The 12277-nt window shown below is 40.2% G+C and overlaps 1 long non-coding RNA gene across 1 annotated transcript in view; it reads left to right on the top strand.

Moving 5' to 3' along the window:
* Positions 1-10067, top strand: part of LOC309648326 — a 26500-nt gene extending 16433 nt beyond the window's left edge. The window contains exon 5 of the long non-coding RNA XR_014256566.1: positions 3087-10067. This is a non-coding gene — a long non-coding RNA (uncharacterized lncRNA). The remainder of the gene's footprint in view (positions 1-3086) is intronic.
* The last annotated feature ends 2210 nt before the right edge of the window (positions 10068-12277 follow it).

Below are 12277 nucleotides of genomic sequence, written 5' to 3' on the forward strand. Positions count from 1 at the left end.
TTCATCTTATTTGTTTCAATTAAGACAGTATATCTGTTGACTTTTGCATATTAGTATTTAGAGACTATGCAGATGTCTTTACTTCTAACAGCACTTCCCTGGATTTTACTTGGCTGTTGATAAAACATCCCATTCATTAAATAATTTAGGCCTCTTTTCCATACTTGGACTTTAAAAAAATTGATGTTCTATAGCCCTAGGTAGTGGGACGGGGCAATTAATTAGCCATATTATTGTTTTGTTTTGGATGTGACTAGAGATGCTTCCAATGATTCACCGTCAAGTTTGATGGAGGCCTTAACATCTTAAGAAAGAAAGCCTTCTTGGAAGTTCAATTTTTTCTGTTTGTATGGTATAGAATAAAAACATGATTTTAGGTTAGAAAGTGTTTTTAAATAAGTATATTATTTGAGATTGATTCATGAAACCCACTTGAATACAACTTTTAATAAATTGCATGTTCTTTTTTCATTTAGCAAATTAAGCATACTATTTAATTTACTGTAATTTGATTACATTAAAAAAACATTTCTGAACAAATGTTAACTATTATGCATGTAAAATGTCAAAAATGTTATGCATCCTGTTTGCATACAGGACCCTAATCCTTTGTTCAAAGCCTTCAGGTCCAGAAGTATTTTGGAATTCACAAGCATTTGGATTTTAGCAGTATAGTAAGGTGCATACACTGCGCAATATGTAACATCCCAACAGGTCTGGGGCAGCGTCTGGGTATATCTGTATCAAAATATAAGAGGAGTCCCCCTAAGTTAGAGAAAGAAGCCTTTCATTAGAAAACGTTTTAGAATTTAGAATTGCGGAAAAGGCATTGTGGATCATTTATGAAAATTGCTGGATTAGCAGTAATAATTGTTTCATTCAATTGCAAAGTTTAATTTGCCCTTTTCCTCTTAGTATAGTCTGACAAACATGTTTATTGAGGTACTGAATTGTTGAAATATATTAACATTCTTTCATATGCTTTTTAAAATCAGTAGTCCACTATTGGTTTAATTTAAACAATATATGACTAAGAATAAGAGATATAAAACTATATATTGACCAAATCACTATGGTAGCTGGTGGCATTCAATCGACTGAATCATGGACCTACAATTTGATCTCCATTCACCGTTATTATTTCATCACACATAGCATCTCAAAGTGTTCCATGTGAAGGGGAACACGTGTTTAAAAGTCATTTAAAAAACAAGAAAACGAAGAAAGACGTATATTTTTGTCTTTAAAACATGAGCCTCTAGGACACTTCTCAACTTCTCAGAGCTTAAGAACTTCAGGTTGGAGAAGGAGGAATAAATTAATCAGCATTTTACCTGTAAATTATTAGTATCATAACTATTTCCTGAAAATAGGCTTTGGGGTCTATTTATTACTGCTACACATTTGTCCTTCGCCTGTTCTCCCACACATCAAGAATAAGTTCAAAATCACGATAATCCAGACTGGATGTAGCACATGGGGGAAAGGTGAAGAACCTGAGCTCTGAGCAGAGACAGACCACATACAGCTTCCAGAAAGTGATCTGTTTCAAAAAGGAGTGTAGGAAGTCCACAGAACACTGGACAAACCAGTAAGCTGACTTTGGAATAATCCAGTTCAAAGCTTTGTACCCTGTATCCTATAGGGTGTGTTTAGCTGTAAATAACTGAAAATCCAACTACCATAAATAAACACCATTTCCTCACTGAAATGAATGTCTACAAGTAGGAGGTTCCTGGTACTGGTTAAGCTGCCACCAGTGTCATCCAGGACCAGGCTTCTACTTTCCCTCTTGGTATCATCAAGTGTAGGAGTGTCTCATCCTTTGGCCACTAGGATGTAGACAAGGGATAAGCCAGCAACCTGCTGACTGCTGGTCCTGAATACAACCCATTTCAATATTTCTCTCTGCCTTAGGAAATTGACCTTTTCCTCTCTGATGAAAATTGACGCCCATCTTTCTTCATTCTCTTGTTTATTCACTCCTCTGTTCAATAACCATGGATACACATCCAGAACAGAAGGATATCTGCTTTCAGCAATCTGAAGTTTAAGATTTCTGTATGTCCTTGTTACCACAAAAAAGATAGGAACCAGACGTAAGAGCTGTAACTATTAGAAAAGAAAATATAAAAATGCTTCTATTAATAGATAACATTACAGACTTCCGTGGTGGTCCAGTGGGTAAGACACCCCGCTCCCAGTGCAGGGGGCCCAGGTTCGATCCCTGGTCAGTGAACTAGATCCCGCATGCATGCTGCAACTAAGAGCCCACATGCCGCAACAAAGCTCCCACATGCCACAACTAAGACCCAGTGCAGCCTAAATAAATAAATAAATAAATAAATAAATAAATAAATAAATAAATACTTTAAAAAATAGATAACATTAGAATACTTTAAAAATCCAATTGGAAATTTTTAAAAATCCATAAGATTGTAATAAATCAGACAATAAGAAATAAAGATACATGAATCAACACACAGGTACACACAAAATCTGTATAACCTTAACAAGTATATTGAAAAGGAGATTCAGAGTAGAAGCATAAAGACGTAACTGTCTGGGATTAATTTGTCGGGAAATGCAAGGAACCTACAGGAAGATAAGTTTCTGGAAAGAATTACAAGTAAAATTGCATAAATGAAGATGAGTATTATGTTCCAGGCTGGGAAGGCCAACTATAAATCCCAAATCATCACTAGGCTCAATACAACAACAAATGGGATTACGGGATTACAGTGGGCTCTTTGGGAGCCTGGCCCTTGACTTTGCTCTGTACTTCCTTCCTCTTTAAAATGTGAGGGAAGGAACTGACTGCCATCTTCACAAGAACAATCAAGTTGGATTCAAACTCATCTTAAGGAGAAATGCCCTCAGAAAGTACTAGTTCAAAAAATTATTTTTCTTTCCAATAAATTTAGACTTCAAAGCCATCAATAGCATGCAGTAATAATCATAGAATTGTGTGTGTGTGTGTGTGGTGGCAGGGGATTCATCTTGTTCAGCAAGTTGACACAATTTTTTTTTTAAATGGAGGTATGGTTTTCTTCAAGCACCTTTTTTTTTTTTTTTTTCCTACACAGGACTATGAAGACTGAGGGGGAGAGTGTACCCATGTCTGCATGTGTAATTTGATGAATCCACCATATGCCCTTGGTCCTGTGTGTTTTCACATCATATCCTTGGAACTCTGGAATGTTTCTTTGCCTTCTCTGTAGCCCCTTGGCAGTGCCTCTCAGGCTGCAGCTGGCCCTTCTTGCTGACCACAGTGGGTCTCTGCTCCTTGTGGGGTGTCCACCTCCCGAGGAGTGACTCTAAGTCAGGTAAGCAAGCGTCAGCCTGAGCCTGCAGAACCTTATTAGCTGTGATGGCTGCTCCTAGGAGTCCCTGACTTGTGTCTCAGCATGATTAAACAAGAGACTTGAGAGCAGAAGCTGGCTGGGAGCAAGAAAGGGTTATCATGTGAGTTTTTTTTTTGGGCCACGAGTAACAGAATATGCCACCATTCACTATCTTGTTGCATGAAATCCAGAGCAAGGGCTTCCAGGGATGGTTTCAGGTGCTCTGCATCTTCTGCTCAGCTCTCCTCAGTGTACTGTCTTGCTTATTCCCAAGGCTCGTGTCCTCATGGCCTCAAGGAGGTTGTCACAGTTTCACGCATCACATGAAGCCATACAACATTTGGCTGAAGATATAGCCGTCAGGGAGTGTGTTTGTTTCCTTTGCCACTGTAACAAATTACCACAAACTTTGGCTTAAAACAGCACGAATTTATCATCTCAGCTCTGAAGGTCAGAAGTCCAACATGGGTCTTTCTGGGCGAAAGTCAACATATTGGCAGGGCTGCCTTCCTTCTAGAGGCTCTAGGGGAGAATCAATTTCCTCGCCTTTTCCAGCTTCTGGAGACGTCCTGCAGTCCTTGGATCATGGCCTCTCTCTCCATCACCAGAGCCAGCAGTGTAGCATAATAAGTCTCTCTCTGGCTCTGACCTCTGCTTCCTCATCACATTGCCTTCTCTGACTCTGACTTCTCCTGCCTCTTCTTAAAACAAGGACAATTGTGATTATATTGGGCCCAGGATAATCTCATCTCAAGATCCTTAACTTAATTGCATCTGCGAAGCCCCTTTTGCCCTGTAAGATAACATAGTCACTGGTTCCAGGCATTAGGATGTGGGCAGCTTTGGGGAGCCATTACTCTGCCTACCTCAACAAAGGAATACATTTTCTTCAGAAGCACTCTTTCTTGTAGACTTCCTCAGGCCCTGTTGGCTCAGGTTGACACAAGTGTCCGTGTCCTGGCTGTGACAAAAGCTGGAAAAGAGTGGCTCACATTTTAGCATCTGTAGGTGACCCCTCCACAGTGGCTGGCACAAAAGCCGGCTTGGGTGAAGCTCATCTGCCCCAGAAGCCTCTCTTCAAGTTGAGTTGTAAGGACATATGCCCCATCTGAGAGCAGCTGGTGCTGAAAGTTTCTGGACTTGCTACCAGCAGAGATCTGGAACTGAACAAAGTCTCAACATCCAGGGAGCAGCAAGGAGATGGGGACCTTGGTGGAGGATTTGATGGTAGTGCTGGAAAGGAAAGGTGGTATTCCATGGAGTATAAGGGAAGAGCAGGAGCTCTCCCTTGGGTTTAGGAGGAAAACCAGATTTTCAAAGGATTCTCATAAAGGGAGAGGGAGAGGAAGGTCTTCAGAGTTCATGTGTGGGACATTTCCCTTCATGCCTTCCCCAGAACCATATACCCTTTTGAGCAGCTATGGGTGAGGTTGCTCCCAGTCCCAGTATCACCCTTGGAGTACGGACACTTCACCAGGCTGTGGTATGTCTTTTTAAAAATAAACATTTTATTTTTTTTCCTTCCAGTTTTATTGAGATATAATTGACATCCAGCACTGTATAAGTTTAAGGTGTACAACATAATGATTTAACTTACATGCATCGTGAAATGATTATCACAATAAGTTTAGTGAACATCGATCGTCTCACATTGATACAAAATTAAATAAATAGAAAAAATTGTTTTTACTTGTGATGAGAACTCAGGATTTATTCTCTTAACATCTTATATAGCATACAGCAGCATTAAGTATATTTATCATGTTGTACCATCTGACTGCCTTCATCCGATTCCCCCTCTGGTAACCACAAATCTGATCTTTTTTTCTATAAGTTTATTTGGTTGTTTGTTTTGAAGTATAATTGACCTACGATACAATACTATGTTAGTTCCTGATACACAACATAGTGATTTGATATATCTATATGTTTGAAAACGTTCACCATGGTAAGTCTAGTTACCATCTGTCACTGTACAAAGATTTACATAATTATTGACTATATTCTCCACACTGTACATTTTATACCTATGACTCATTTATTTGGCAACTGGAAGTTTGTACCTCTTAATCCCTCTCACCTATTTCTCTCCTCCTCCCACCCTTCTCCCCTTTGGCAATCACCTGTTCTCTGAATCTGTGACTCTTCCTGTTTTGTTATGTTTGTTCTTTTTTGTTGTTGTTGTTTTTTAGATTCCAAATATAAGTGAAATCATGCTGTATTTGTCTTTCTCTGTCTGACTTAGTTCACTTAGCATAATACCTCTAGGTCCATCCATGTTGTCGCAAATGGCAAGATTTCATTCTTTCACGGCTGAGTAATATTTCATTGTGTATATATAACACATCTTCTTTATCCACTGATCTACTGATGGGCACCAGTTTTTCTTCCATATCTTGTCTATTGTAAATAATGCTTCAGTGAACATAGGGGTGTGTATATCTTTTCAAATTAGTGTTTTTATTTTCTTTGTATAAATACGCAGGAGTAGAATTGCTAGATAATATGGTAGTTCGATTTAATTTTTTTCTTTTTTTTTGGTAGTGCTGCATGGCTTGTGGGATATTAGTTCTCTGACCAGGGATTGAACCTGGGTCACAGCAGTGAAAGTGCGAAGTCCTAACCACTGGACTGCCAGGGAATTCCCTGATTTAATTTTTTGAGGCACCTCCATACTGTTTTCCACAGTGCCTGCATCAATTTACATTCCCATCAACAGTGGATAAGGGTTCCCTTTTCTCCACATCCTTGCCAACACTTGTTATTTGTTGTCTTTTTGATAATAGTCATTCTGACAGGTGTGGGGTGATATCTCATTGTGGTTTTGATTTGCGTTTCCCTGGTGATTAGTGATTTTGAGCATCTTTTCATGTGCCTGTTGACCATCTGTATGTCTCCTTTGAAAAAATGTCTGTTCAGATCCTCTGCCCTTTTAAAAATCGGGTTTTTTTTTTTATGTTGAGCTCTATGAGATCTTTTAATATTTTGAATATTAATCCCTTATCATATATATCACTTATAAATATCTTCTCCCATTCAGTTGGCAGCCTTTTCATTTTGTCGATAGTTTCCTTTGCTGTGCAAAAGCTTTTTAGTTTGACATAGTCCCATTTGTTTATTTTTGCTTTTGTTTCCCTTGCTTGAGGAGACATAGCAAAAAAAAAAAAAAAAAAAAATTACTAAGACCATTGTCAAAATGTGTACTGCTTATGGTTTTTTCTATAAGTTTTATGGTTTCAGGTCTTATGTTTAAGTCTTTAATCCATTATGAATATATTTTTGTGCATAGTGTGAGAAAGTAGTCCAGTTTGATTCTTTTGTATGTAGCTGTCCAGTTTTCCCAACACAATTCATTGAAGAGGCCATCTTTTTCCCCATTGTATATACTTGCCTCCCTTGTTGTAGATTAATTGCCCATATAAGTGTGGGTTCATTTCTGGTCTTTCTATTCGATTCCATTGATCTATATGTCTGTTTTTGTGCCTGTACCATACTGTTTTGATTATTGTAGCTTTGCAGTATAGTTTTAAATTAGGGAGCATGCTACCTCCAGATTTATTTTTCTTTCTCAAGATTGTTTTGGCTATTTGGGGTCTTTTGTGTTTCCATACATATTTTAGAATTATTTGTTCTAGTTCTGTGAAAAATGCCATTGGTATTTTGATAGGGATCACATTGAATCTGTAGATTACCTTGAGTAATATGGTCATTTTAACAAAATAAATTCTTCCAATTCATGAGCACAGTATATCTTTCCATCTGTTTGTGTCATCTTCAGTTTCTTTCATCAGTGTCTTATAGTTTTCGCAGTGCGGCCTTTTACCTCCTTTGTTAGATTTATTCCTAGTTATTCTTTTTGATTCAATTGTAAGTGGGATTATTTTCTTAATTTATCTTTCTGATAGTTCATTGTTAGTGTATAGAAACGCAACAGATTTCTGTATATTAATTTTGTATCCTGCAACTTTACAGAATTCATTGATGAGTTCTCGTAGTTTTGTGTGTGGTATGTCTTTTTAGTTCTGCCTGAACACTGACTATGTCCCTAGAAACATGAAGATGCAGGCAACTCTTTATGATACCTCTCTTAAAGTTAGTAGTGGAATGCCACTTGTGAAACATTTGTGAGTTTTTATAAAAGTCTGTAATTTGTTTGACGTGACAGGACTATGCAAGAAAGAAATGGTTGGCATATTTTTCAGCTCTCTTCTGTGACTACTATAAAATTGTACATATATTGATCCCTATGATACTATAAGATAAATGATCTCTGCATGACACTTCAAATTTGGTGGTTCTCTGATTTTTATATGATGTAAAAAATATGCTGTTGTCATTGAAACATTTACATTTTATTATCTATGGCAGTCATTTCTATGAGACATTGTCCATCAGGCCTAGACCCCGAGTCCCATTAAATGACGTTCTATGGGAAATCAAGGGCGTATGCAGAGCATAACTGCTCATATCTCGTTATCTGTGACTGCAGGGAGTTACAAGTGCAGAGTCTTATTACATTCAGATACCTGTTTATGGGTCAAAAATAACTTGTGGATTCTGCCTCCTTTGTGGTTTATTTCTGATATCAAATCACATGGAATTCCAACCAATAGCTTTTCCATATTATGTTCAATGAGTTTCTCTAATCTATATGAATTTCCTGGTGTCAAATAATGTGAAAGCCATAGTCGAAAGCCTGCCAACATTGCCTCTATTCAAAATGTTCTCCAGTATGAGTCCTCTTGTGTTGGATAAAGTGAGAACACCTCCTGAAGGCTCTTCCACACCATTTACATGTGTAGGGTTTTCCCAGTATGAGTTCTCTTATGTAGCATCATAAGTGCTGAGCTATGTTTAAAGCTTTTCCCACAATGAATATATCCATAGGTTTCTCTGCAGTGTGTGTGCTGTGATGTTGAGTAACTGAGAAAAGCACGAAACTTTTCCCTGAATGATTACATTGTAGGGTTTCTTTCCTTTATAGATCCTTGGATGTAACATAAAGCAATCACACCTTGAAAATAAGCTCCTGAATTCACTGCAAATATGAAGTGTCTCATAAGTATAAATTCTCATACTGAGTAAGGGATAATTTGTGCCTATACATTTATAGAATTTTTCTCCTATATGAGTTCTAAAATGTACTGAAAGACAATCTTTCTCAGTAAAGACTCTCCCACACTCAACACATTTGTAAGATTTGTCTCCTGAGTGAATTTGCTCATGGTTATAAGGGTTGAGCTCTGTTCAGACTTCTGTACACTCAACACATTGGTATGATCTCTCTTGAGTATGACTTCTCTGATGTCATTATATAGTAGAAGAAGGAAGGACTGAGTTCTAATTAACTTTTCCCCAAAATGTATTATTCTTGCCGCCTCTGTCCTGAATCAGTGTTTCCTCAAGGGCCAAGTGTTCCACCCCTCTCTTCTGGTTCTCCTGCTGCTTCTTTAAGTGAGCCTCACATTCCTGGTCTCTGCCAAATGTGGAGGGATGTAGTTCAGCCTTTGTGAATCTTTCTATTTTCAGGACAGCATATGATTCTAAGAGAAATGCCCTGATTTCTGGCTAACTCTTTGTTTTTGAATCCAGTTTCCAAACCTGGAAAAAATATAAATAATTATACAAATATAGACATATGTGTGTGTGTGTGTATACATATACATATATATCACATATATATGCCTCCTTCCCACTTGCACAAGGAGGCTTTGCAAGTCACTAGCAACATGTAAGGATATGTAATCCTTCTTCAAGGAGGGCAGTGAAAAATTGGGACCAGCAATTCAACTGACTGGTTTTCAGTCAATGAATATTCATTAAGTACCTAGTATGTGCCAGGTATGAATAAAGACTTAAAGAGGATAAGGAATGAGCTGGGCAGATATCTGACAGAAACATATTCCAGGCAAGGGGGGAACAGCATGTGCAAAGGCCCTGACGTGGGAGCATATCATGCATGTGAGCACCAGGGAGAGGACGAGTGTGGCTGGAGCTGAGTAAGGCAGAGAGAAAGAAAGCTGTGGACAGTGAGCTCAGGGCTGACCTGGCTGCCTTGCAGGCTGTGGTGTGGACTTTCCCCACTGAGGGAGCTGGGAGCCCTCAAAAATTTTGAGCAAAGGAGGGAGGTGCCATGGGAAGTCTCTGGCTGCTATGGGGAAATTTAGTTGGGGAGAAGGATAGAACCAGGGGGCTGGTGACATGATCACTGTAAGAGATGCTGGCTGTCAGGCAGGCAGTGAGAGTTGGCTGCATTCTGGGTAGGTTTGAGCATGATGCTGGCAGGACCTGCTGTCCAGTCACAGGTAGGATATGAATTAGCAGAGTCCAGACACCAAAGAAGATTTGGCCTGGGACTTCCCTGGTGGCTCAGCGGTTAAGAATCCGCCTGCCAATGCAGGGGACACAGGTTCGAGCCCTGGTCCGGGAAAATCCCACATGCCGCGGAGCAACTAAGCCCGTGTGCCACAACTACTGAGCCTGCGCTCTTGAGCCCGCAAGCCACAACTACTGAGCCCACGTGCCACAACTACTGAAGCCTGCGCACATAGAGCCCGTGCTCTGTAACAAGAGAAGCCACCGCAATGAGAAGCCCGCGCAGCACTACGAAGAGTAGCCCCCGCTCGCCACAACTAGAAAAAGCCCGTGCGCGGCAACGAAGACCCAACGCAGCCAAAAATAAATAAATAAATAAATAAATAAATAAATAAATAAATAAATAAATTTATTACAAAAAAAAAAAAAGATTTGGCCTTTATCGGGGAAAGAATGGAAATGCTGGTGACCAAGACAGGCAACGCTGTGAGAGCAGCTGGGATTGAGGGCAGCACTGGCCTTCGCTTTGGGGCATGTAAGCTGCTCATCAGGCCTTCCAGTGGAGAGTCAAGGAGGCAGGAGACTGTTTTAGTCTGGAGTACAGGGAGGGGCCTGGGCTGGTATGATGTACTTGGGGATCATCAGCAATAGAAAATCTTAAAAAATGAGGCACTGACCAGAAGAGGGAGTACAGAGGAGCGTGCTCTGCAGAGCAGAGGAGTCTGATAATGGAGAACCTGGTGCGAGGAGGGGCAAGGCAGGGGCAGATCCCGACCTTCTTTCTCAAGCCTGAGGCATTTTGGCCTTCGTGGGCTCCTTCCTCCATCAAAAAATAGAAAAAAATACATTTTATGACTACATTGGTATAAAGATGAACATAAGCCAGACTGGATTACATTCATTTTTCTCCTCTAATTTTAAAAGGAATGATACCATTTTGGCAGACCCTTAAGGAATCTTGAGCACTCTGGCTTCTGTTCCTGATGGAGAAGTCTAGGAATTGAAAGAGGATCAGAGGCCACAGAAACCAAGGGGCTAGAACCTGATGGAGCTGGGGGCAGGACTCGACCAGGCAAGGCTTTGTAATCAGAGTGAAGGATCTTTTTCTTTAAGGGCACTATGTGCACCAACAGAGGACAAGGCACCAAGCATAGACTATTGGTTGGCTGCTACCCTGACTTGCCTTCAAAGAGGGACCTGCTGTCAGCTGTGAGCTCCTTCGGAGCCCAGGTCACACTCTTTTCCCAGCAGCCTCTGGCCACCAAGCACGCAAGGCCATGGTCCACAGGCCTGGATGTTTGCACCCCACACAAGACTCCTCTCACCGGCAGTCTGCCCTGAGCTTATTGCTGGGCAGCGTGGTGGTCTCACAGTGCCTCCTGGCCAATCCTGCTTTCTCCCCTTTTCACTTTTTCATTCTTTTACTAGTGTTATTCTCCAATAACCTTTTGTACTTCTGACTCCAACTCAGTGTATGCTGACCCTGACTATGACACCTGGAGAAGCCAGACAGGAACATCAGAGGAAAAGGAGGCAGGGGAGCTGCTACATAGAAGTTCATGCACAGTTGTGAGATAGACTACAGCATAGACATGGATAAACAATATGAAGTGACCAGTCCCGAAAAAGATTGGGTAGCTAATGAACAGACATACAGGAAGTGTGCAGACTTGCTGGTTGTCAAGGGCCTGCAAGTGAAATCAATGCATTTCAACTTCTAGAGTGGACATTGTGGTAAGCAAAATTCTAAGACGGCGCCCATGATTTCCACCTCCTGGTATTACACCCTGATTCGTTTCGGTTGTACAGCAAAGATGAAGGGATTTAGAAGATGTAATTTAGGTTTTAAATCAGTTGACCTTAACCTAATCAAAAGGGAGATTATTGGTGATAGATCAAGATGGTGGAGTAAGAGGGACATGGATCGCACCTCCCTCCACGAACACATGAAAAATACATCTACATGTGGAACAATTCTCACTGAAAACTAACTGGAAGTTGGCAGAAGGACTCCTGTACATCCAAGGCTGTAAGAGAGATCCACAAGTAATCCGGTAGGAAGGGAAGAAAAGCGGCCACGATGGGACCTGTGCCCCTGGGAGGGGACTAAGAGGAAAACCCTAATAACCCAAGTGCCCATCAGCAGACGATTGGTTTAAGAAGGTATGGGGACTTCCCTGGTGGTGCAGTGGTTAAGACTCCATGCTCCCAATGCAGGGGGCCCAGGTTTGATCCCTGATCAGGGAATTAGATCCCACGTGTATGCCGTAACTAAGAGTTTGCATGCCACAACTAAGGAGCCCACCTGCCGCAACTAAAGACCCAGTGCAACCAAATAAATAATAAAATAAATATTAAAAAAAAGAAGATATGGTATGTATATATTACATATATACATGTGGTATGTATATATTATATACGTGCACATTACATATACATATATGTGTATATATATGTAAGGGAATATTACTCAGCCATAAAAAATAATGAAATATTGTCATTTGTAGCAACATGGGTGGACCTAGAGACTATCATACTGAGTGACGTAAGTCATACAGAGAAAGACAAATATTATATCACTTACATGTAGAATCTAAAAAATAATACAAATGAATCTA

The sequence above is a fragment of the Balaenoptera physalus genome, assembly GCF_965194825.1.
Source record: "Balaenoptera physalus genome assembly, chromosome: 19".
Lineage (NCBI taxonomy): Eukaryota > Metazoa > Chordata > Mammalia > Artiodactyla > Balaenopteridae > Balaenoptera > Balaenoptera physalus.